This window comes from Pteropus medius, unplaced genomic scaffold, assembly GCF_902729225.1.
Source record: "Pteropus medius unplaced genomic scaffold, Ma_sr-lr_union100, whole genome shotgun sequence".
Taxonomy (NCBI): Eukaryota; Metazoa; Chordata; class Mammalia; order Chiroptera; family Pteropodidae; genus Pteropus; species Pteropus medius.
Window position 1 is genome coordinate 15583993 of NW_024354503.1, and position 26510 is coordinate 15610502.

At 38.8% G+C, this 26510-nt stretch overlaps 1 protein-coding gene across 2 annotated transcripts in view; it reads right to left on the bottom strand.

The window, feature by feature from the left end:
* Positions 1–26510, bottom strand: part of BICRAL (BICRA like chromatin remodeling complex associated protein) — a 93774-nt gene that overhangs the window by 53395 nt on the left and 13869 nt on the right. For both annotated transcript variants that reach the window (XM_039854656.1, XM_039854655.1), the window contains exon 2: positions 18536–18797. The gene's annotated coding sequence lies outside the window, so the exon portion shown is untranslated. The remainder of the gene's footprint in view (positions 1–18535; positions 18798–26510) is intronic.

Consider the following 26510-nt stretch of genomic DNA (forward strand, 5'->3'; position numbering starts at 1 on the left):
GTAGCAAAACAGAGGTTTGAACTCAAATTTGTAATTCCTAAGCCCCTGCTGCTTCTCATCTCTGCGGGTAAAAACATTATGAGTTTTGGAAGGTCTGATTTCCGTAAATGCTTCTCATGTCAAAAGATGGCAAGTGAGAATCTTAAAACACTTTCTCCCACAGCAAAATCCTCACTCCTCCATCAATTAAAATTCTAAAAATTTTAATCAACTTATCATAAATATATTATTTTAAATCTATCACTTTAAAAAGGTATGCATAAGTAGGGAGAAATATATCAGCACTGACTTGTAGAAAGGAGCTCTGGGAACACTGTGGCTTACTATAGCATTTTATAGTCTTTTCCACATAAGACCTTAGGGGTAAGGATGGCAGAGGTTCCATAATGAAACAACTTTAGGAAATGCTACATATTATGTACCCTCCTTAGTAATTCGTAATGCATATCAGACCTCTTGCTTTTTAAAACTCATTGTTTCCCACACTGACTCTGCCACATAACCCTCCTTTCTACCCACCTTTAACTCCACTCCATTCCCAACACCTGTTAACTTCCAGATGTTCTGAGTAGCACAGTTGTCATCCTATATGAACTCATAAGTAAGAATCACATTTGTAATTTAAAACTTTCCAGTAGCCAAATTTTTTGAGTGTAATTAATTTTAGTATATTTTATTTAGTCCAGGATATCCAAGAAATATTCTGGACTAAATTTAAAAAAAAATTTTATTTAGCATTTATTTAGATAATAATTTAAACATTTAACTAATATAAAATTAATGAGATACTGACATTCTTTTTTTTCATACAAAGTCTTCAAAATTTGGTGTGGACTTTACACTTCAAGCACATCACAACTCGCGCGAGCCACATTTCAAGTGCTAAATAGTCATGAGGCGGTTGCCACCATATTGGACAGTTCAGATCTAGACACTCCCATAGAACTTAATTTAGGAAAAACAATGGCCTAGAGGTTCATTTCCCCCTTATTAGTCCTTATGGATAGCCACAAGGTGGAAATCTTTAAGAAGATTTAAGAATAGTTGAAGAAGTACGAATACTATTTACACTAATTATTTACATAAGATTTCTCAAAGATTTTGTTTGTGGAATATTTTTTATGGGAGAGAGGTAAAGAGAGTTGCTATGACTCTTATTTTTACCAGAATATGCCCACCCACATACATACACAGATTTAATTTGGAAAAGGAAAAAAGTTGACTATCAAAAATCGGTTCCAAAGATAACTCTATAGTCTAGCCACTGGACTGAAATAATCTTAATCTTCTAAGAAACAAAGTTAATATTACATGGTCTATGACATATTTAAAGACTTTAATATATATTTCTAAATATAAGTTATTTTTTCAAGTTGGTGTAAAATGACCACGATTTCATGGGGGGAGGAGAATCCAAAAGGAAATTATTTGAAAATAAAATCAAGCAAACTATTTGCTAAAAGTAAACTAAAGCTGATGCTAAGAGCTTCTGGATTTAGGTACTCTCACATAACCCTCACAACTGGCTCACAGACCCATTTTTATTAACAAGGAAACCAAGACTTGTCCTAGGCCTGATTTTCAATCACATGGAAGCTTGTTAAAAATGCAAATTCTCAGGCTCACCCCAGAGCTAACCAGTCAGGAACTCAGGGGGTGTTAAACAAGCCATTTAGGTCATTCTGATGCCCACTAAAGTTAAAGAACCACCAAGTAAACACAGACCTGGTATTTAAACCCAGTCTAACTCTGAAGAGTATTTCTCAGAAGGTTTTATTTGGGGAGGCTGGGAATTTGTATGTGTTTTTGTGTGTGTAATAAAATACACATGACATAAAATTTACCATCTGAAACCATTTTTAAGTGCACATTTCAGTGGCATTAAGTAATTCACATTGTTGTGTAACTATCACCACCATCTAGCTCCAGAAGTCTTTTCATCTTGCAAAACTGAAACTCTATACCTATTAAAAAATAACCCCCTGCCCCTTTCCTTTCTCCCCAGCCTGTGGCAACCACCATTCTATTTTCTGTTGCTATGAATCTGACTACTCGTTACCCTCATACAAATTGAATCTGTAAGTGTTTTTCACCCAGCACCCATAACTGCAGAAAGTTTGGAAAGTACAGAAATGTATAGAGAAGAAAATTAAGATTATTTAAGACTCTACTGCCTAGCGGTGACTGCTATGGACTAAACTGTGTCCCTCCAAAACTCGTATGTTGGAACCTGGATCCCCAATGTGACTGTATTTGGACAGAGGGTCCTTAGGAGGTAATTAAGGTTAAATGTGGTGACAACAGTAGGGACCTAATCCAATAGGGGCAATGCTCTTAGAAGCAGCGGAAGAGACACCAGAGCTCATGTGAGGACATGAGAAGGCTGCTGTCTGCAAAGCAGGAAGAGGGCCTTTCCCAGCAACTGAGGTGGCCAGCACCCACATCTGGGACTGCCCAGCCTTCAGAACTGAGAATATACATTTCTGTTATTTAAGCTGCCTAGTCTATGGTCTTTTCTTACGGCAGCCCAAAGAGATGGAATATTGGAACAGTTTTAGTCTTTTTCTTTTTATTTGCTAAGGTATATTTTTGTTTTGTTCTGTTTTTATCCGTTCAGCGATCCTACGTCATTTGAGTATTTACTTTTAAAGTAATTGGCTTTTTAAATTTTTATTGCTCAGTTAGAGTTGACATACAATATTTTATGTTAATTTCAGGTATACAGTTTAGTGGTTAGACATTTATATAATTTACAAAGTGATACCCCCAATTAGTCTAGCACTCGCCTGGCACTATACATAGTTACTACAATATTGACTTTATTCCCTATGCTGTACTTTACATCCCTGTGACTATTTTGCAACTACCAAATTGTACTTCTTAATCCCTTCAGTTTTTTCACTCAGTCTCCCCAACCCCTCTCACGTGGCAATCACCAGTTTGTTCTCTGTATCTATGAGTCTGTTTTCATTTGGTTTGTTTATTTTGTTCCTTAGATTCCACATACAAGTTGAGTCATACGGTATTTGTCTTTCTCTGACTTTTTAACTTAGCACAATACCTTCTAGGTCCATCCATGTCGTTGCAAATGGTAAGATTTCTTTTTTTTATGGCTGAGTAATATTCCATTGTATATATGTCCCATATTTCCATTACCCATTCATCTACTGATGGGCACTTAGGTTGCTTCCATATCTTGGCTATCGTAAATAGCACTGGAGCGGACATTGGGGTGCATATATCTTTATGAATTAGTGTTTTGGTTTTCTTTGGATAAATACCCAGAAGTGGAATTGTTGGTCATAAGCTAGTTCTATTTCTAATGTTTTGAGGAACTTTATAATTGTTTTCCATAGCTGCTACACCAATCTGCAATCCCACCAATAGTGCACAAGAGTTTTCTTTTCTCCAAATCCTTACCAACACTTGCTTTTTGATTTACTGATGAAAGCCATTCTGACAGGTGTGAGGTGATCTATCTCATTGTGGTTTTAATTTGTATTTCTCTGATGGTTAGTGACATTGAGCATCTTTTCATATTATTTGTTGGCCATCTGTATGTCCTCTTTGGAGAAATGCCTATTCAGGTGCAACTGCCCATTTTTTAAATTTGATTGTTTGTGGGTTTTTTTGGTGTTGAGTTGTATGAGTTCTTTATAAAGTAGTAACCAACCAATTACTACTAATGAAATCATATCAGTAACCAAAAAACTCCCACAAATAGAAGCCCTACACCAGACAGCTTCACAGGTGAATTTTACCAAACATTCTAAGAAGAATTAACATCTATTTTTCTCAAACTATTCCCAAAAATTTGAGAGGAAGGAAGGGTCGCAAGCTCATTTTAAAAAGCTACCATTACCCTGATTCCAAAACCAGACAGAGACATACAAAAAAAGAAAATTATAGGCTGATATCCCTGATGAACATAGAGGTAAAAATCCTCAACAAAATATTAGCTAATCAAATTCAGCAATACATTAAAAAGATCATACACCATGACCAAATGGGGTGTATTCCTAGGATGCAAGGTTGGTTCACCAACCGCAAATAAATTAATGCGATATATCACATTAACAGATTTAAAGATAAAGATCATATAATCATATCAATAGATGCAGAAAAAGCATTTGAAAAAATCCAGCATGCATAAAAACTCAGCAAAGTGGGAAGAGAGGGAACCATACCTCAACATAGTAAAGGCCATATATGACAAACTTACAGCTAACATCATACTCAATGAGGAAAATCTAAAAGCATTTACGTTAAGATCAGGAACAAGACAAGGATGTCCACTCTCACCACTTCTATTCAACATAGTATTAGAAGTCCTAGGCACAGCAATCAGACAAGAAAAAGAAATAAAAGGCATCCAAATTGGAAAGGAAGAAATAAAAGTGTCATTATTTGCAGATGACATGATACTATAGAGAACTCTAAAGATTCCACCAAAAAACTATTAGAACTGATAAATAAATTCAGTAAAGTAGTAGGATACTAATATTAATATTCAGAAATCACTACACTCTTATATACCAATAATGAACTATCAGAAAGAAAAGTTAAGAAAACAATCCCTTTTATAATTGCATCAAAAAAATACCTAGGAATAAACTTAACCAAGGAGGTGAAAGACCTGTACTTGGAAAATTGTAAGTCATTAAAGAAAGAGACTGAAGAAGATACAAATAAATGGCATATACTGTGAATTAACATTGTTAAAATGTCCATACTACCCAAAGCTATCTATAGACTCTATCTATAGAACCAATGGTGTTTTTCACAGAACTAGAACAAATAATCCTAAAATTTATATAGAACCATAAAAGACCCTGAAGAGCCACAGTACTCTTGAGAAAGAACAAAGTTGGAGGTATCACACCACCTGATACCTAACTATACTACAAAGCTATAGTAATCAAAACAATATGGTACTGGCATAAAAACATACACATAGATCAACAGAACAGAATAGCGAGCCCAGAAATAAACCCACACCTATAAGGTCATTTAATCTATGACAAAGGAGGCAAGAATATACGATGGGATAAAGACAGCCTATTCAATAAATGGTATTGGGAAAACTGGACAGATATATGCAAAAAAAAAAAAGAAAGAAAGAAACCGGACCACCTTCTTACTCCATATATAAGAATAAACTCAAAATAGATAAAAGACTTAAACGTAAGATCTGAAACCGTAAAACTCCTAGAAGAAAACATAGGCAGTAAACTCTCTGACAGTGTTCTTAATAATATTTTTTTCTGATGTATTTCCTCAGGCAAGGAAAACAAAAGAAAAAATACATAAATGGGACTACATCAAACTAAAAAGGCTTTGCGCAACAAAGGAAACCATCAACAAAATGAAAACACAACCTACTGAATGCCAGAAAATATTTGCCAATGATACATCCTATATGGCAGGGAGGGGTCCCCAATACCCAGGCTGTGGACTAGTACCGGTCTGTGGCCTGTTAGGAACAGGGCCGCACAACAGGAGGTGAGCGACAAGCAAGTAAGCAAGTGAAGCTTCACCTATATTTGCAGTGTTCCCCAGCGCTAGCATCACTGCCTCAGGTCCACCTCAGATCAGGCATTAGATTCTCATAGGAGCACTGGTCTGTCTCTGGGACCAAAAAGGTTGGGGACTGCTGTTATAAGGTGTTAAGGTTTGTTTTTATATTTAAATGAAATCAAAAACCATACTCTATTCTTCTCTTTCCCAGCATTTTATAACCTGTGTTCTGTTGGACGGTGTTTAGTAAGGCATTAATTATTGGAAACTGAGTTTTACAATGACATCGGGTTTCTATCGCTAAATTTCTCAGAGACTTTTCTATACTAAACTGGGAATAGCAAGAGGAAGGGCTGTTAGATTTGATCTCTAAATGATGTTGGGTAAACTATTATGTTACATTCTCTGCTGTTCTGATAAAAGTACACGACTGGACAACTATCAGGAATTTCAAAGGGCAATGCCCAGTCTTGGAAGGGAATACTGGCTAACAGGAATAGTTCACAAAACTATTTAGACAATAGTTTTGTCTAAAATTTGGACAAAAAGTCCATTTCATTTTCTAAAGGGGCCATTCATTCACTGTTAGCAGACTAGTCTAATTAAACACTACTTTAATATTATTTTTTATAATAATAATTTTAAAAAGTAGTGGTAGCTAAGACCCAAATGGGTCAGGCACCATGTTAATATTTTATTCCCATGATCTCACTTAATCTTTACAAACTCCCCCTGAAGAAACTGGGGGACACCCCCTCAGAGAGATTATGTAATTTACTCAAGACAGCACAGCAAATTGGAACTCAGATCTGTCTGGTTCCAAAGCTATAATTAACGAAACACTTCTTTAAATCAAATCACTGCCTTGCTTGAAAACCTTTACAATATTTCAGTATTTAAGGGAAAATGTCAAATACTTTAGCCTTGCATTTAGTACATTTCACAAACTGATCCCAATGTCCCAGCCCGGCCTTCTTTTTCTCTCCCTCTCTCCTTTCACAAACTTCTTACTCCACCTAAAGAAGTTTCCTTACTGTCTTGCCCCTCCCATACACTTCTCACCTAATTTAGTTCTTTCTCACCTCTGCTTATGCCATCATCCCCTGGTCAACAAATTCTTTTAGGTTCTCCAATTCAAATTCCATTTGCTATATATAACCTTTGACTGCTCATTTTCTTATGCCCCACACTGCACCCCTCAAGAAATCCCATTGACCATACTTTCAAAATAGGTCTAGAATCCATTCACATATCACCTCCACTGCCATATCCTTAGCCCAATCTATCATCTCCCATCTGTCTCTCTGCTTTAAGTCTTACTCCCTACAATCTATTCTTAACTCAACCTCCTGAGTAACCCCTTTACAACATAAATCAAAACCTTCTGATGAATCATTTCCCTGATGGCAAAAACCAAAATCCTTTTCTGTGCTCAAAATCTTTTCTATGTGAATTCCTGTAATGCCTTACACAACTGCTCCTCTGCCCGCCATCTCTCTGACCTCTCTCTGATTCTAGCCCTTGCTGACTTTCCATGCTCTGAATTCAACAGGCATGCTCATGTATCAGGCCCTTTGAACTGGCTTTTCTCTGCCTGGAATGTGGTTCCTTCGGACATTCTCAGTTCCTTCGGACACCTCTCACTTTCTTCGTCTCTGCTCAAATTATTATGACCTACCATGACCACCTTCCCACTCTCCAGCACATCACTTCTTCCTTACTTTGTTTTACTTCCCCTCTATAACTTACTTTAAGGTTTACCTGAATTTACTGTCTTCCCATAAAAGCACAGCCTTGGCCTTTTGTTTACAGGTATCCTAAAGCCTAGAATGGCACCTGGCACACATTAGGTGCTCAGTTGTATTTGCTAAATGAATGAATGAATGGATGGATGGATGGATGCTCTTACACACCTCAGTCAAATGCTCTCTTTTGCTTTCACTTGTACCACTCATTTGACACTTGCCACATACTATGTATTTCTCTGTGTCACCTATCATCCACCTAACTAGATTATGTATTCCTGTACCCTCCAGGTATCCTGCACAAAATGAGCACTCAATAAATGTATGATAATGAAATATCAGTGTAGTGGCTTTTTTTCAGATAATTACAGTAATAATTTTTCAAAATGATATTCCATTTAGAAAAGAAACATTCTAGAAAGCAGTGTGCTTTTAAAAAAATTAGAGTATTAAACTTTAATCTTAAAAGAATGAAAAATATTTCAAAGGTGTGTGTGTGTGTGTGTGTGTGTAATGCAAATACGTTATACCAAATCTATGTCAAGCTCTGAAAAGAGAATGTTTGCTTTGTGACTTTTATAGCATTTTATATCCTGAAGACACTCTTGAGAGTCAAGCTCAAGGTAATATTTTAATAATAAGGTAATTTGAAACAGAACATATTTTAAATAATAATTATGAATTGGGAATTTGTGTAATACATGACAAAAATAAAAAGTTAATGTTAAATAGGTTTCATGTCACATTCTTTGACCTAATGAGAGCCGAAAGTTCGAAAGTTCTAGTCGGGGAGCATATAACTGTATTGAAGAAAATGTGTTCTATAAAACAATTTATCTAAATTTATATTATACAGGTATTTATAGAACTATGCATTTACATAAGACTTCAGCATATCTCTCTGTATTGTTCATTTTGTGTTGCACATTCTACGTGCATATTTTTGAAAAAGTTTAGATAACTTTCTAACATTAGATGAAGATCTTCTCAGTCATGTGACTGTAGCACATTCAGAACTCTCTGTGAGTACTGGAGAAGATCTGTAAACAGACCCTGGCACAACTTCTGCTAATGTCTTAACTGATTACATGTCTAATTTAACCTTAAAACTTTAACATGACAGTACAAATGTAAAAAGAATGTATAGTAAGTAGTATATTAGTATTCATAAAATATCATATAAAAAAGATAAGCAAATTTTCTATGGTATGCATTTTGTGTGGAACAACATCAATTTTACATTTCAAAGTAAATTAAAGTCCTTCCTATCCCTCTTTTTTAAATAATATGGTTACCCAAATTTCATTTTTCTTTATATTATTCTCTTTGGGTATTTACTTTCAGATTGTTTTACCTATATAATATATTCCATAATAAAAAAAAATTCTAAGTATATATCATGTGACTTATAAAGTCAGACTAATAAAGAGAAACAAGTAAAATAGTTTTAAAATTTGAAAATAAAAAAAGCCATCTTGAGGCCTATAGACAGAAACAGCCCCAAACACATCCAGTTATAAATCCTTTTCTTTTAAGTGTGATTACACCTAGAGAAAAGGGGTTGGACTTTTATGGATCTCTCCAATCTAAAGATTCTCACAGATCGAGTCAAAACACAAATAGGAAGAATAAACTGACCTATTTCTAAATATATTTCTTTGTACTTCTAGGAAATATCAGAGTTAAAAGAAATCTAGGTATAGCAGCATTCATTTATTCTAAATCTTAGAAGAAACACTTTCAAATCAAAACAACGCAATCAAAAATAATTTTTACTCTCACTAATCAAAAGAAAAAAATCTGAATTTTTTGGTGGGCAACAGAATTATGTGGAAAGAGTTACTTTTAAATTTGAAATATTTCTTCACATTTAAAAAAAAAAATCTATTCTACTTCCCAGGTTAAACCGAACTTAAAAAACTAAAATTTGCTCTAGAAAACCTTCTTTGACATTAATTCTAAATTTGTATAAAATATCTGTTTGCTAAACACAAATATAAAGATTTAATTTTTTTTTTTTTTTACAGTAGAAAAGTAAAGTTTTATTAGAAGGGAAAGTACACTTCCAGACGTGGAAGCGGCCTGAGTAACAGAAGTGTGGCTCAAAAGGCCTAAAGATTTTAAATTTAATCTCTCAAAATGGCATACAGGTTTCTATAGTTCTATCTGATATATGATTTCTGAAAAGAATATATTATAAACTACTTTAAAGTTATTTTATATTTGTAAAACTTTCATGTATATTGCACTACAACTAAGCTTATTCGACAACTTTTTTTTTTTTTTTAATTCAGGGGAAATGCTTAGGGTTTTAAAAATTATTGCTAAAAACCCACTGATGGGGATGGTCTTAACATTATAAAATATTTTCTAAGCACTGCTGAATACCAATTCTAAAATAAAAACTTAACCAAGAAACCAGATAAACTGACTTATCTTTAAAAAAAAAAATTACAATAAAAGGAGTCATATTTGAAATATACTGCAAGCACTTTTAAAGATGATTGATTTTCATACATACAATAAGTCTCAATACTCCTCAGTAATGTTCAAAATACTTAAGTCTACATAACCAATTCTGAAATTCTCTCCTATATTACACTTACCACAAGATTTTAAAGTTCTTCATCTCCCCAAATTAGGCTTACCACTACTAAGTAGTGAGAGGGTTGGTTATCATTGGGCAAGGAGAAAAATTCATGTTAGTTCTTGCAGCCTTGCATGAAGAACCTACCTCAAGCTGTTCAGTGAGCAACACAATACTGAAGAGCTGTAGCTTAGCCCCTGTGAAACTAAGAATCCACAGAGACAATGTTTCGAGATCTTTTACCACTGTTTCTTGTCCAGGACTAAGCTTTCTAGTAGGGTAAAAAGAAAAAAAGTAATTCCTGGTTGAGGTGGTATTTTATTGGCCATAACTGAGCAAACGTGCTTTATATTCAATCCAGAGTATGGATATTCAAACCAGAGATAGTTTCTTTAAATTGAATCATACTTTGTATATTTTAAATACTTTCCCCAAAAATCTGTACTATAATTATTATGCTTACATTGCCAATATTTCAATCAAGGGAACAACAGAGCTACACAGTATCAATTTTACTTAAGGTCCTTAATGTTCTCTTTTCCAATTAGAATTTTTTTTAAAGTGAAAGATAAGACTCATAATCCCTCATTTCTATCAAATGCAGAGCTAAAATAATCCCGGTGTTTGACTCACCATACTATGCAAATAAAACGGAATTATCTGCAGAAGGGGCAGAATAACTGCTTTGACCTAAAATTTGACTATCAACATAAGAGATTCTGGGTTTTTAGTCACAATTTTTATTTATCTTATTTATCCATTAAAACACCATTTTTTCCGTTCCTCCTATTGAAACACAGGCAAGATCTCAAAATGTTTAACTAGTAGGCAGTTATTTGTCAATTAAATTTATACATAGGCTTAATACCAATGGCAAAATGTATGATGCACAGATTTATAGTATATATTTAAATCCCAGCTCTGCCTCTTAGTAATATAATTTTGGGTGAGGTATTTATCCTTTCTAAACCTTAGTTTCATTATCCGGAAAATGGAGACAAAACCTTCCTACCTACAGGGTTCTTAGAATTTAAAAATTAATATTAAACCCACCAAGGCTTGAAATAATGCTAAGTTTTAACAAATAGTATTTTCCTTTCCTTACATTTTCTTCCTTGAGAAAATGCTTCAATTATAGGTCAGTATACAAACTTTAATTCCTGATGGTATAATGAAGCATCCTGGATTTGGGTTGAACTGAAATAAATTTTCATACCTCATTTCCTCACATTCAGGGTTTTTATTTTAGGTGATATAAGTGTTAAATGTGTTTGCAAGATAGCCAAAGAACCCACAAAACCAGAAAATGTTCAATTTTACAACTTTATTTCAAAGAAATGTATAATTTAAACATATCACAACTATATAAAGTTCAACAGGATTAAGGAGAATTTAGGTTTAAGAAGATCTGGTACAGTGAGTTCTCAGGATCTTCTCCTGAATGGAAGCACATATGAAATAAAGAAAAAAATAGATCAAAACTCTCAGCTGCTTCTCCCCAAGACCTCTTTCTTCTACCTTCCCTTACAACATATGTTGACAGCCCCAGAGATCTCTTGAACTACAAAAGGGTAAGCCGCCCCCAAGCAGAGCTACATCCTGGGCTCCATCTTCACTGAGCAAGGTTCAGCACTTTTACAAGGTTTTCAGTTTAGGGCTTTCCTTTCAACTCCACACTCCATCCCTTTTCTGTAAGCTCTCCCATTTCTCCACACTCATTTAACTACTCCTGCCCCTTTCTGTCAGCCTCCTTACCCACTGTATTTTCCACTTCTGCCATAGAATATTACTCATCATGAGAGCCATATCATGCCAGATAGATGTGATAATTCACATCGTCTCATCACTGCTAAGTACCATTTCTTTCATCCATTTTCCCCCCACATGATACACTCCACAAATTTACTCCTCTCTCCTTAAACTCAAAATCTTTTGCCTCTGCTCCAGACAAATGACCTTGCTATCTTCTCAGTGAAGACTGCAGACAACTGTTTTGAATCCTATCATTCACCCCACCCTCCTTTTCTCTAATTTGACTTTACTGTTACTTACTCTGTAGACAATTTGGGGATCAGAGGAACATCATGAAAAGGTGAATGACAGCAGATTCAGAGGAAAGAATGGAGAGAAAGGACAGTTAAGAGGAATGCTAAACACTTCCACTTGGTATTGTCTGAATCTTTAAAAAATGATTTTCCCAACTTATTTTTCTCCCTCGCCACCTGTAATCTGATTTTTCTCAACACCCAGAGATCAGAATGTCAAATGCTAACAGCCACATTCAATGGTTTTCCTTATTCTTTTTCTCACATATCTCTAATAGTTTACAAGGTACTGCTGATCACATATCTCTAAAACAAGTTTCCGTTTGGTTCCCTCATTCTACTCTACCTAGGTTCAGCACATGTAGTCAGCACGTGTGTTGAGTGCCCAGTTTTGTTTTAAATGCTATGCTAAAGGCTTAAAATAAGTGAACAGGGAAACAAATAACAAGATTCCTGGGTCTCACCCCAGAATCTCTGTCTATAGGTGACTGTTATGCATATGCAAATTTGGGACCATGATAAGAGGGAATACTTTCTCTTACATCTCAATAATCTGAGATTTGATTTCTAAAGCTACTTTCTCCCATAAAAAATATAGTACTTTGCAGATAGGCCAAGGCACTATGCAAATAACATCTGTACCTGCCAGAATGGTTAAATATTCTTTTTGTGTGTGTGTGGTGAAATATACATATAAAATTTACCATTTTTAAGTGTACAGTTCAATGGCCTCAAAGTATGTTCACATTGTGCAACTGTTGCCACTATCTGGCTCCAGAACTTTTTAATCACCCCAAATTGAAATTCCGTACCCATTAACTCAGTTTTAACCAAGAATGATTTTTCATGATCTCCATCCCCTACCCAGCTGACATTTCAAGGTTCACCACTGCAACCACCCTCCATTCTCTAGTTCCTCTCGTCTCACATCTGGGAGGCAAACTCCAATCTAGGTTGAACTGATAATCTGCCTACTCCTTGCTTCCTTTGTTAACAGCTGAATGTTGCTGGCAGAAAACCATCTAACTAACTTGGTTGATTGGTTTCACCTTAAATTTATGACACCAAGCCACAGCCAGGTATGCAACAATGCCCAGCAATCCTACCTCAGTTCCCAGTGAGTCCACTGTCCTGCCGTCCAAAGTGAGGGGTCCTTCTCACCTCAAACCATGCACATCCCTTCTTTCTTAAGTTACTGGCCTTGCCTCAGACAAAGCAGAAATCATCAGACAATAGAACTCTATATTCTACCGTCAATTCATAAACCTTGCACTTGTGCCCATGTTCTCTGCCTTCTCTCCTGCTACTTAGTCTTCTTGCTCCCTCCAAAGACAAAACCTCTTCTTGTGTTTTGAATTTGTTCTCACCTTCTCAAGAATTCTGCTCTTTTGGTAGTCTTATCGCTCTTCTGCATAAGTCTCTCTTCTCTATTAGCTATTCTCATTAGCCTATTTGAAAATGTTCTTCTATTTCGCATCTGTTTCTTTTTTAAAAAAGTTCTTCTTTAACCCCAACTCTCTCCAACCACTGTGCTGTTTCTTAACACTGTACAACAAAACTTCCCCAACAAGTGGTCTACATTCAATTCCCATTCTTGCAATGCATTCCAATCCGGCCTCCATCCCTAAATGCCACTAAAACTACTTGTCAAAACAGCCACTTCCATGTTGCCAAATCCAAATGGACATTTCTCTGTACTCACTGTTTAACTTCTCAGCAGCATTTGGCAGAGGGAACATCCCTTCTTTCTTGAAAAAGATAATATAATTCACTCTCCCACTTTAATGGCCAAATCTCAGTCTCCTTTAACCAATGCCAAGCAATTTAGGGCTTAATTTTAAGGCCTCTATGATCACAATCTCAACCAGCTCCATACATACCATCTGTATGCTAGTGACTCCCAAATTTATGTCCATTCTTCTCTGCTCAACCTGAACATTCACTGCCTACTTGACTTTCCACTTGGATGTCTCATGAGTATTTCAAAAACATAACAGGTTCCACACAGAACTCTTGTTATCCACCCTCGTCACCTGTTTCTCTTCCAGTCTTCTCCAACTAGCAAATGGCACCATCGGCCACTAAGGCTTAGGCTAGAAACCTGAAGGCATCCTTAATTCCTCCTCAGCCAACACATTAAGCAAATACTCCTGATTCGAACACCAAAACATATCTGAAACTCACCATCTACTCTGCTCCATCTCCACTGCCATTATACTTGCCTAAGATACCACCAATCTTGAGCTATTGCCAATAGCCTCCTAACTGCCCTGCTTCCTCTCGCTCCACAAAAGGTCCTTAAAAACAAAAGCAAATCCTGTCCTAAATAAAGCCCTTTAAAATGTCATTTTCATTAAAATAAAACCCCAAAACCCCTGTACTGCCTAATACAAGAGGCCCTGTAGGATCTCTCGCACTCCTATCTCATTCTGTTGTCTTCTTGCTTCTAACGCCCATGCCCTTCTGGGCCTTTCAGGTCTGCCCTTGTTCCCAAGCCAGAGATGTCTCCTCAGCTTTTCACATGGCTGGCACAAGCTCATGTTTCAAGTTTCAGCTCGAATGTTACCTTTCACAGAGACGCTCCTTGACTCCGACTAGACAGAAGTCATTCCCCATAATACACTTTTTTAGATCCACCAGCTTATTAACTTCTAATAATTTTTTTCCTAACCTGTAATTATCTTGGTTATATGTTTACTTCCTGTTTTCCCCACTATACTATAAATTCCATGAGGGCAGAAATCTTGTTTGTCTTGAGTTCCACTAAAGGCTACTTTAAAATAAAGTTACTCTTTCCCTCTAAGCAGGTTTATTTTAGGTTTCTTCTCCTTTCAAGCTTTATTGGATTTTAGTCAAAGAATGTAATTACTTTGGCATTTACCATGAAAAAGCTGGCAAGAAAAACCATACAGGCAGTCAAAGACTAGAACCCCACTCTCCCACTGGTCTAGACTGGACATGGACTGCACACTGGTATTCAACAGTTTCTTCTTACAAAAATTTTCAAATGCAGAAATGTGCACATATGCAAAGACAATAAAAATTTGACAACTGCATCAAAAATCAAAGTTTTTTAGTATAGCATAGGAAATATAGTCTCAATAATATTGTAATGTCAGATGAGTACTGTCTAATTGGGGGGATCACTTAGTAAAATAATCGAAATGTCTAACCACTATGCCGTACACCTAAAACAAATATAAAACAATATTTGATGTCAACTGTACTTGAAAATGTTAAAAAAAAACCCACAAAGTTTTCAACCATTTCCCCTAGCAATTACTAAACACAACAGTGATTTGAGAATAAAGAAAGGAAAGCACCAAATAAGTATTTGGTCCTTGCTTCAGAGAAGTTAATGATTTCATCACTGACTTGGTTCTCATTTTGGTCAGATCAGCTACTCATCACCTGCTCTGAATGTTTCTTCCTGACCTTCTGTGTCTGTATATATACTGTTTCTACTAGGTCTCATGTTTAGAATAACTTCCCCATCCTACTTCCTAAAACTCAAAAGATACAATTCGAAATTCAGAAAATAACCCTTTCTTCCAAGGATTTATTTCTAGGCTTTTATTTCAGGATCTTCCTACTCTATTACTAATTTCTTTATCAATCCTAGATTTAATTCTAGAAGGCCTGGCTAGACCTAGAAGCCTGTATGTTATTTTACTTCTTGGAAGAATGAGATGATACACTTTAAAAATGTACTGAGCTTTTAAAGTCTTAGAATACCTAACCTTTCTTTCTGTAAGAAAGCAGTTTCATCGACAACTTGATAAATGGCAACTATAGGAAAAAAAACAAAAATGAGAATAATGTGAATAATAAACTACTGAAACTCAGAATGATACGAACCAAGTCTCACGTTCCAATTCAAAAACAGAGCCAGCAGCACAGTGCAGTGTAGTAGTGAAATGTGGATTTGTGTCACACTGGAATCATCTGGAGAGTTTTGGAATAACACTGACTCCCACATATTCAGATTTAGGGGGTCCTGGGTGGGCCAGATTTCAAAATTGGGAGAGAGTTAAAAGCATCAAAAGGTTGAAAGTCATCTTAAAACTGAGATTACCTAACACGTTAGACTTTTTTGGAGAAAATCCAACTGGCCTAACCAATAATGGAGAGGTGATGTTGCAAATTTGTTTAAAAAACATCCCCTCAGTGGATTCTAATGCTCAGATTTAGAAACCATAGGCTCAGAGCCAAGAACATGGCTTTTGGAATCCAATGTCACTTCCACCATTTAAAACTGCTAAGACCTTGAACAGTTAATCTATCTTGGTTAACCTTAGTTCCTTCCCTGATAGAGATAATAAAATCAATACTGCACCAAGCACAGTTCTTGGCATACAAGTGTTCAATATATGGTCATTCTTATGGGTCTAAAACATCCACTACATAGTTTTTTAAAGCACAAGGACACACTTACTGGTACCACTGTTACTTGAATTTAATGATTTACTTCCACTTCTGTGGACTCCTAGAGATCAGCGCTTTATATTTTCCCTCCTCTCAATCTTTTCAAAACCCACATTTCTCTTGACATAGAACTATTACAAGACAGATGAATACTTATTGGATGTTTGTAAGGAAACACTTTATATTGAAGAAATGACCCAAAAGAGAGCAATTTTTTTTTATAAAAGAAAAAAAATTTCTCGTTTCAAAGCGAGTTTAATTTTTCAGATCAGAGTTCTAAAAAACTGTTTTAATTCACTACCACTGGAAATAAGTAATATGAAAGCCAACAAGAAGTTTCAAATACTGCATCCCATTACCTTCTCACGATTTGACAACTAGATGTGTCTCCAGAGTTGTTTTAAAATGACCAACTAAAAAATAAAATAGAGGGTACCCTACAGAGAACCACGTTATTGGACTCACTTCTGCAATTTTGTAACCTGGTTTGACGCTACTCTCAAAATTGAAACAGGATGAAGGAAAAGCCTCAGTGCCATGCCCCCAGCTAGGCCAGGAGACACAAAACCGTCTGGTTTCAGGTCGTAGGAGAGATGAGGGGAACCCCTCACCCAATGCTGGCCGCGGGGATGCGGGCGCAGGAAGGGAACCCATCAGCTTCATGGAGCAAGATGCAGCTTCCCCCTCCGTGCTGGCGGTCTTTTGGGTCTGGGGGCATGGGGGAGAACAAGGAAATGCGGTCCCTGAGTTCGGAAGTGCGGCTCTGGCCCCCGCAGCAACTTGCAGAACCCGGAGCGTGGCTGCTACTCGCCCCGGACCTCACGGGTCCCGGACCAGTGAAGCGCCCGCGAAGGGCGCCGCCCGCAACGCCAGGGAAGATGGCGCCCGCGGAGCAACTGCGCCACCAGCCCTGGCGACGGGCCAGACCCAGCGCCATCTTAGCGTCTTCCAACTGCCACCACCCCCCACCCCCGCAAGATCCTATATTCCGGGCGACTTGGGGGGCGCAAACCGCATCGGGCCCGCGCACTCTCGGCCAAAATAATGCCGTCAGAGTCTCGCTCCTCTTCGGCCCGGCCGCGCGGGCCCCGCAGGAGGGGCCTGCCTGGGCCGCGGGTCCTCCGCGCGCCGTGAGAGTTCTTCCGGGCCCGGCTGCGGGTCCTCGGCGGTGCTTCTGGGTCAGGGAACGATGCTGCGGGGAACGGGCAGTCCCGCCAGCAGACTCGCGCGGAGAACCCAGCCGGGCACTGGGTTGGGGCGGGCGATCGGCCCCGAGCTCTGCCCGCCGTGGCTGCCCGCAGAAGCCGCGGGAAGGAGGAAACCAGGATGAAAAATAAACCCGGTCGCCGCTGCCGCCTCCTTCCCCACCCTCTCCCCTCCCCCCCGAGACGCAGGGTCCATTTTGCCGAGAAGAAAGAAAACGCGATTCACACCCAAGAGCTTCCAAGAGAAAAAAGAAACGGGGGCGGGGGGGAACAGAGGGGAGGAGATTGGAAAAGCTGATTTTTCTTCCTCGCCCGCCGTCACTCCTGGCCCTCCCTGCCCCCTGCTCGCGGCCCCGCCGCGCCGTCCTCCCCTAGCCGAGCCCCGCTCCCTCCTTCCCGGCTCCCGGCGGCTCCGGGGGGCGGAAAACACACACTCGCGCACACAACTAATTTTAAACCGGCTCAATCAATGAGTCATTAAAAGGCTTCCCTCCCCTCTCCACCCCACCACCAACCGCCACGCCACCCCCCTTCCCAGGCTCTCCTTCTCCCCCGCTCCAGAATGCATCCATGGAAAAAAAAAAGGCGCCAGGGCCCCCCACCCCGAGGCGCCCCGCTGCCTTGCTCCTGCCACCACTGCCCCCGCCCCCTGCCTGAGACATTGAACTTGGTCTTCCTGGCCCGGGGCGCAGGAAACATCACTCGATTCCCCTTTCTCCGTGTCCAAAACCCACCCACCACCACCATCACCCACCCACAAACCCACTTCCCCAAAAAAAAACACAGCCTTAGCCAATAGCTCTCTGTGCTGAAACCTAATATCCTGGTTTTGGCAACTCGGTGTTTAATTTGCTCCTCTTTCTTTTCTGTCTGTCTGGAGACAGATCTCCAGACCCCCCTCCCTTGCTTGTCCCCTCCCTGAAGGAAAGAGGCAGAGGAAGGAGGTTGTGTGTTTTTTTTCTCCTTGAAATTTTTATCACAAAATTATAATACACTCAAAGGGAAACTCACCGTCATGAAAAAGCAGTGCCTTGTCAACGGGGTTTCTGCGCCATCGCACCAGGGGCGGCGGCGGCGGCGGCGGGCGCGGGGCGCGGGGCGCGGGCGCGGGAGCTCCCGGCCGAGCGGCGCCGGCCACACGCGCTCCGCTCTCTCTCTTGCTCACCCCCGCGCCGGGCGGCGGGCGCCCGCTCCCCGCGCCCGCCCGGCCTTCATGCTCTGCGCCCGGGCAAACCGCTCGCCTGCTCGTCTACCTCCAAACTTCGGTTCTCGCCTAGCAAAAAATGTGGAGATTAGGATTTTTTTAATTAAGAAAAAAAAATTTTTTTTTAAATCAAGCTCTCCAAAGCTGTTAATTCCTGTTTCCTTTGGGATTCTTTTTAACTTCATAAATGTACTGGTTTATTCAAGAAACAGGTTTATTTATTATTATTTTTAATTAAGATCTACAAGATGCGTGCTATTCTCCGCAGGCGCCCTGCACACACACACACACACACACACACACACCCCAGTTTTAGCTCGAAGTGTAGGGGGGGTGTTTAAAAAAAAACAGTGTTTAGAACTCTATTTAGAACAAGCCCTAGTAAATACTTCTTTGCATATGCTTTAAAAAAAAAATCTAAAGGGTCAGTTATTTCGCAAATAACCGATTTATTCTAACTTTTAAATGTACTAGGCTTTCCTTTGCAACACCCACTTTTTCCATTCCCAAATGCTGTGAAACTTTATCTGTGAAACCTGTATGTCAACATTAAACAGGAAAAAACAAAACAACTTTAGCGGCCAAGGTGTAGGTGAGGAACTGAGTAAGTTCCACTCAAAACATCCAGTTCCTACTGCCTTCTCTTTGTATGTAGATATCCTTTATCAACACATTTGTGGAACTTTCATTACATAATCCCATTTTAAAAAGGGAGCCACTCAATCTTTTAAGTGTAGTTACCATCCATTTTAAATCTCCAATCTCAGTTTGGAGATATCTCCATAAACTAGCTAGCTCCACAGCATTTAAGTAAATGTTAACTATGATAGTGGATTGGGAGAGGGTGCTTTTGTGGTCTAGGTTAACTACATTTATTTTTCCTGTAAATGCCCACAAAAATATAGTGGGGATTTTGTTGTCTTAGTTTAAATAAACATAAAGGATAGGTAAAAGACAAATTGTAATGTAATGTAATGCTGATTTTAACAATGTAATGCTGATTTTAAAAATGCATGTATAAGCCTCAGAAATGTTCTAAAATTATCATAGTTTGTAATTCATATAGCAAAGGGTTCTGCTGATAAAAAATACTCAAAACCATGTGCCGCAGATACTTAGTGAGTTCTAAATAAAATTATCCCTAGATTTAATTTACATGACATTGTTTAGTTTCTACATCCCCTTAGAATATGAAATGGTAATAACGGTGCACCTTGCCTGCTTATACAAAGATACGGTAACTATATTGCACAAAATAAATGTTAAGGTAAGCATAAATGTTGTCATATTCAAGATAGAAAATCCTTTTTAAAAAAGAAAACCATATCTTGTTCCAGTAACTGCCGCTGTCATTCACAATGTGTGCTTTGTATTTAAACATTCCTTAAAAATACATTCAGTGATTTCTGTATCACATATTATCCTTGAGGTGTTTTCTCACATGTTGTACTTCTCATTCAGCCAAGGCCTTCCTGGAACAGTAGTCTTTGCATAAATTAGCATATTTCTCTGCACTTGACAGTTGGACCAACCAGTTTTCTAATTGGCTTGGGAAATTTTTAAACATGTTTTAAAGTGCCTTTGGATTGGTTGGAATTTAATTATAATGCCCATTTTGAAGAATTACATTTCAAAAGAGTCCATGTATTATTGCAATTAGGACCAACCAAGCAAGTTTTACAGCTGTTGCTCCATAGCTCCAATGAAATATTAATGGATTTCAGAAAGCTATTCTCCCAAATTTGCACAAACCCCAAAGAAATACAAATCTGACTTTAAAAGATCGCCAAACAAAACAATTCATATACCCGTAAAGAGTATACATATTGCAGGCTTTTTAAAGAATGCTCAAATATAAGAGCACTGACATTTATTGAAGGTCTACTAAGGGCCACCTAGATACTTAAATACATTATTGTATGAACCTAATGAAAACCTGTACAATAAGGCTTAGTTATCCTGATTTTGAAGATGAGGCTCCCAGTGGTTTCAGTAATTTGCCTGGAGTCATCGGTCTAACAAAGGTTGGTGGAAGAAACTCAAGTCAGGTTGATTCAAAAACTCATCCTCTCTTCAAGTCCTGAAAAGGATCTTGAAAACAAGAAGTCTTCCCTGTTTGAAAATAAACAGGGTTCAGTACTGTGGTGTAGGCAGAGGGGACATCCCTTTGCTTACCTGAAGACCTACTTCGAGAATGCCAGTTGTCAATCTAATTTTACATTTTTGGAAGGCTGCAAAATATTGGGATAGCTGTGGGGAGAATTTCAGATTCACCAGGCACCACCAAAATTGAAATCATTTAATATAACAAACAAAAACAACTTAATTTTCCCCATGTGATTAAAAACATTTTAAATAAGGGATACACCTATGTAAAATTTTAATTATGGTTTATACAGACAGAATTTGGGTACCTGAATACAAGATTAGGAAACTTTTTAAGAGGAAAATTCTTAAAATGGTTTGACTATATACACATAAATTTAATTGTATTGCCTATAATTTAATTATGTACAATTAAATGGTTACTTCTATGGTTCCCATCTGTCTAGGTGACCTAGAAAGAAGGGCAATTGGACATAGGGAAAAAAAAAGATGTAATTAAAGTTGAAATAAACAGGCCCAATGTCCACATAACAATTAAAAGTGAAAATTCTTCTGTTTTGTGTGTGTGTGTGTGTGTGTGTTTGTGTGTGTGTGTACACGCACGTGCCCCCTCCAAATGTTCCCCTTGTTAGTTGGCCATTCTCAGAGGGGGAAAATGCAAATTCTCAGAGGGGGAACTGAGGTGGTGATTCGCATGACCAGATGTGTCCAGATCACAGAAATAGCAATATGCCAGATGAGTGCTCTATGTAGTGTTTGTGAAATAAAAATTTAAGAATTCTCAATGTGCATAAATAAGGTGTATATCTTTATTTGTACCTCTAGAGGAACTTACATTACAGGGCTTAAGTGCACTGGTTCTGTAACTCAGACTGACCTGGGCTCAAATTCCACCTGTCATACACCAAGTGTGTGGCTGTGGGCAAGTGACTTTACTCAACTTCCTCATTATGGGGATAATAACAGTACTTATGTCTGAAAGTTATTTTAAGGATTCAGGAACTAGTGTATGTAAAAAGTTTAGCATGTCACCTTATTTTAGTTGTGTGTCAGGCTGAATCATGTGAACTCTTCCTGTGTAAATTCCCAGTGGCAATCTCATATGATTCAACCTTATATACCTCTCTTCTGTTCCCTTATGGATAGGGAACTCCTCAAGGGCTCTCCATTTTCTAAGAGCCTAACAGAGTACTTTGGACATACTTACGTCACAATCAATACTTGCACAACAAAAGAAAAACAGCTCCGTCCACAAAGATGTGTAAGAATACAAGAAATGAGTATATCTCTACCTAGAGCCTTATATATTAAGGGAGTACAGTAAATCTCCCTGAAACACATAAAACCATTGTCCAATTGATCACAGGCAGTATAGTCTTATGGTTTAGAGTTCTTCCCCGACCCCCATCAATTAGAGCTTTATCACTGCCATTTTTTAGCCATGTGATCTTGGCCTACTTTAACTTCGCTCCCCTCAGTTTTCTCATCTGTAAAATTAAAGTAACAATACCTATATCTCAGGTTGGTAGGGGAAAAGTTAAATGACATACAAAACCCTGCCTTTAGTGCCAGGTATATAGTAAATACTCAGCAATAGTTGCCATTAATGTTGTGGTTAATAATACTATTATCAGAGGTAAAATGGAATCATTTTCAAAGCAATGGTAAACAAGCAATTTATTTGGAGTGATTACAAATGTTTTCAATACTTTGCCTACATATTATTTTATTTGATGCATGAATATAAACACTTAAATCATTTTTGTAGAGACTAAGGCTATTCTAGTCATGACATATTTCAAGCTGGTTATTTTCCTTGACAGACTTAAAAAAAAATCTGAACTCCTACAAGCTTTTGGTACAAGGATAAGGAGTATAAGCAGAACTGTTAAAAAAAAAAAAAAAGAGGCATTCAGCACTCCCACTCTTACACATCCAGCCTGTTTCCCCACAGAGTATGTGAGGGGGAGGACAGTCATCAGGTTAGGAGGGCACCACCTGCCGCTGGAAGGCCTGGCTGGGAGGTGTCACCTACCAGCTCCCAGGCCCCTGTGGTGCTCTACCAGAACTCCTAACCTCTCCAAAACAGAGCATTCCTTCCACTCCACCATACCCCCGAGGATGGTGGATTATAGAGGCAGTAGAAGAGAGGTCTCGTAGGCTGTAGGGTGCTACTATAAAGCGCCCTCAGAATTTGGTGAGAAAGTCAGCCTCTAAGATAGGGTACCCATGTAAAGGGGCTTGCTCAATAAATGTCAGTGTCCTTTAGGACTGACTACCAAGAGGTAACACATCTAAAACTACCAAGAGGTAACACATCTAAAAGAGGAAACACCCTAAAATATGACTCGTAAATACAAGTTGAAGACAAAGAAATATGTAGGCACTAAGCAGGCACCAATACTGGAAAAACAACAACAACAACAACAACAAACGGAGGGAGTATAACCTCCACAAGTATTTTGATCACTCAAGAGCCACATTCTTATTTGAGCACATACAATCAAGCATTTTAAGTGTCTACATGAAATAGCCCTCAGACCATACAATTCTCTTTCCTAAATCTTGTCATTACTAGTTCCATTTCTTAGGTACTCTAATACTATAAAGGTGACACCCTGAGCAAAGTACTCTTGTACCCCAAAAAGTTTATACATGTCCCTCACTGTGAATCATATTGATCAACTAGCTATTAGGTGTATTTACCTGTCCTCTGTGAGCCAGGTAAACACAGGTCTAAGACAATCAGGAGATTGTTTAGAGATGGGCAATCAAAGCAAAGGACCTGTATGCTCTTGAGGTAGAGTTACATGGGGCATGGTGAAAACTCAATGAATTACTCTTGCTAACCATGGGCAGAAACCAAAACTCAAGTAATTATCTCCCCTTCTGAGTCTCTTGCTCTGTGTTCATAACCAAGCCCCTAGGTTTTCTGGATTGTCTATGCTTTCTTCTCATTCCCTCATCTCCCTTAAATCATGCAACCCACCTCCAAAACCTGCCTCAAATCCAGACCCATTCTCCACCAACTGCCTTCACCTAAATTCAGGCTCTCATCTCTTTCTGGCCTCCCAATTTTACTTCCCTCCAACCAATCTTCTGTCTAAGTTACCTTTTTAAAACCCAGCGCTGGTTGTGTCACACCTCTGTCAGTACCTCACTGCCAGGGGAAGCTTATTAGAAATAGATTCCCAAGGCCAAACCCATCACCAGAGAAATGAAATTTCTGGGGAGAGTTAAGGAACCACATATGTACTTTTAGGTGGTTCATTAATTAGCTCTACCTGTCTCCCCTCTCCAGCAGCTCCTCTCCCAGTATCCTGCGGTCCAATCACGGAGAATATCTTGCCCCTGAACAAACTCCTCCTGACATGTGCATATCCTTTGCCCTCTGCCTGGAATGCCTTTCTTCCTCTGGGGCAAGTCCACTCTCCAAGGCCCAGCTCAAATACCACTTCTTCTGGGAAGCCTTCTTCCATCCCCTACAGCAGTGGCTTTCAAACATCTTTGCCTGAAACTCACTCTCAAGAAAAGATTTCACATTGCAACACAATAAATATATGTGAAGCAACAGTTTTGAAAATCGCTATCTAAATACAGATTACTATGGAGGATTTAACTTGATATATTTCATTCTATTCTATTTCATTTTTTAAAATGCTGTTAGCCACCTTATAAGTGGATTTTACCATCCTCTAATGGGGGCAACCCTCATTTGAAAAATACTGCTTAAAGTGAAAATGACTCCCCTCTTTATGCATGTGATGCACACCTCTGTTATACTATTTATCACACTCTACAGTAATTATCTGTTTACAGTCTGTTTTCACCTCCCTCCCCCTTCCCTCCCTCAAATATGCACACATCACAATCAAGTCGGCATATCCTTGGGCAGTTACACAGCCATTGACAAATGTAGAAATGAGAATACTGGAGAAGGAATAACTTAAGTGCTTTGGCTCATGTCTAATTTTTTTTTCTTCTCCGGTTATGGTTCACAGCATAGTCTATCAGCAACTCCCAAGAGGCTGGGCCTGGGAATCATACTAGCTTCCACCCTTAACAGCAATTGTATTTTGGTAAAAAGCAGCCATTATATTTTCGTACAATTTAACCAAGGTGTCAATTCTTCTTCCCCTCAAAAATGAAAACCACGTATAGGCAAAACCAACCAGAAAATATTTTGTCGGGCTGCTACCTTGCCAAGAAGAGTGCAATGTGGGCAAACAAATCTCTTACTTAGATACTTAGAAGCAAATATTCAAAAACCTCAAAACCCTCCTTCCGTACCACTTCAGAAAGGAAACCCTCTCCTGCAGGGCGGGTACAGATATAGAGGCCTTTCTATCTGCACTGCCTAAAGCTCCATTTCTCACTAGGCTGTCCTCATCAACACAAGCAAATAAAAAAGTAGAAAAAAAAAACAAAAAAGAAACCAGAGCAGCTAAATTGAACCGAGGTAATGAACCGCGGCGGTAAGTTCCGGTGAGAATTGTACCTGAGATGGATGCACGGGTGAGCCAGCGGCCCGCAGAGGGAGGGAGCCTTTTTCTGCAGCACGTGGCTCCCCTGACAGGAACCTGCCTGCAACACCCCCTAACTTTGCACACTGCTCATTTGCAGCATCGTCATTTGTGTGATGCTAATTTGTTCAATGTCCTCGTAAACACGGTTGGAGAGATTCAATGAAAATATATCGTGTGGGCTTGGGGAACCTGGTCCTAGGGTAGGCTGGAAGTGGAGGCAGGACAGTCGCCAAGTGTTACTGCAATGCTCTGGGGGCCACGGGAGGGAGCAGGCATTTCTGTCCAAGGAAAGAGGGGAAGAAGAATTACTTTAAAGCTGGGTTTTAAAGGATGAGTAAGAGTTCTCCAAATAATGTGGGGAAAGTGAGGAAAGAGCTCCAAGTAGAGGAACTTTGTGTGTGGGGTGGGTTGGGGTGGGGAGGGTTATTAAATATAAATGAAGGGGAGCTTCAGACAGGGAGACAGTGAGGGGCTTTGTAGCTCATGGAAGTCTGATTCTTGAGGCTACTTTCCACATTGCATGTCACATGCAATACTTTGTGAAATACATGACACTGTGACCAGCTTTCATTAAAGAAATGAAATAGCCCAGAATAGAAAATATCAGACTACATGGCAGTTAGTGAGGGAGTGAACTATTGTAAAATATGTTTCTGTTACAAATGTGTCTATGTATGTAGGTCCTGGTTTGTGATATAAAATGTATTTCTTCCTTGTAGGGGGTGATTAAAAAAATTTTAAAAACTTTCTAGGCAAAGGGGACCCATTAAGGACAGTTAAATAAGAGGCTGCTATGAATGAATTTGAATTTCATAAGGATAAGTGTGGTGGCAGTGTGAAAGATGTGTGGACAAAGGCAAGTGCTCAGGAGACATATGGTATTGTTTTTGTATGGCTTCCCCATACTAAACAGTGAGCTCCTCAAGGGCAGAAACCATGTAATATACCTCTCAACTCCTGGCACCTGGCACAGAGTAAGCCCTAAATAATGTTCATTGACTCAGTATGGTAGCTAATTTTCAAGATGATTCCCAATAAGCCTTTCCTCTTGGTATTCTTACTTTTGTAGACCCTGTCCCACATTGTACCAGGGTTGGTCTCTGTAACCAATGGAATAGGGCAGAAGTGACTGTTCATCATTTCTGAGGCT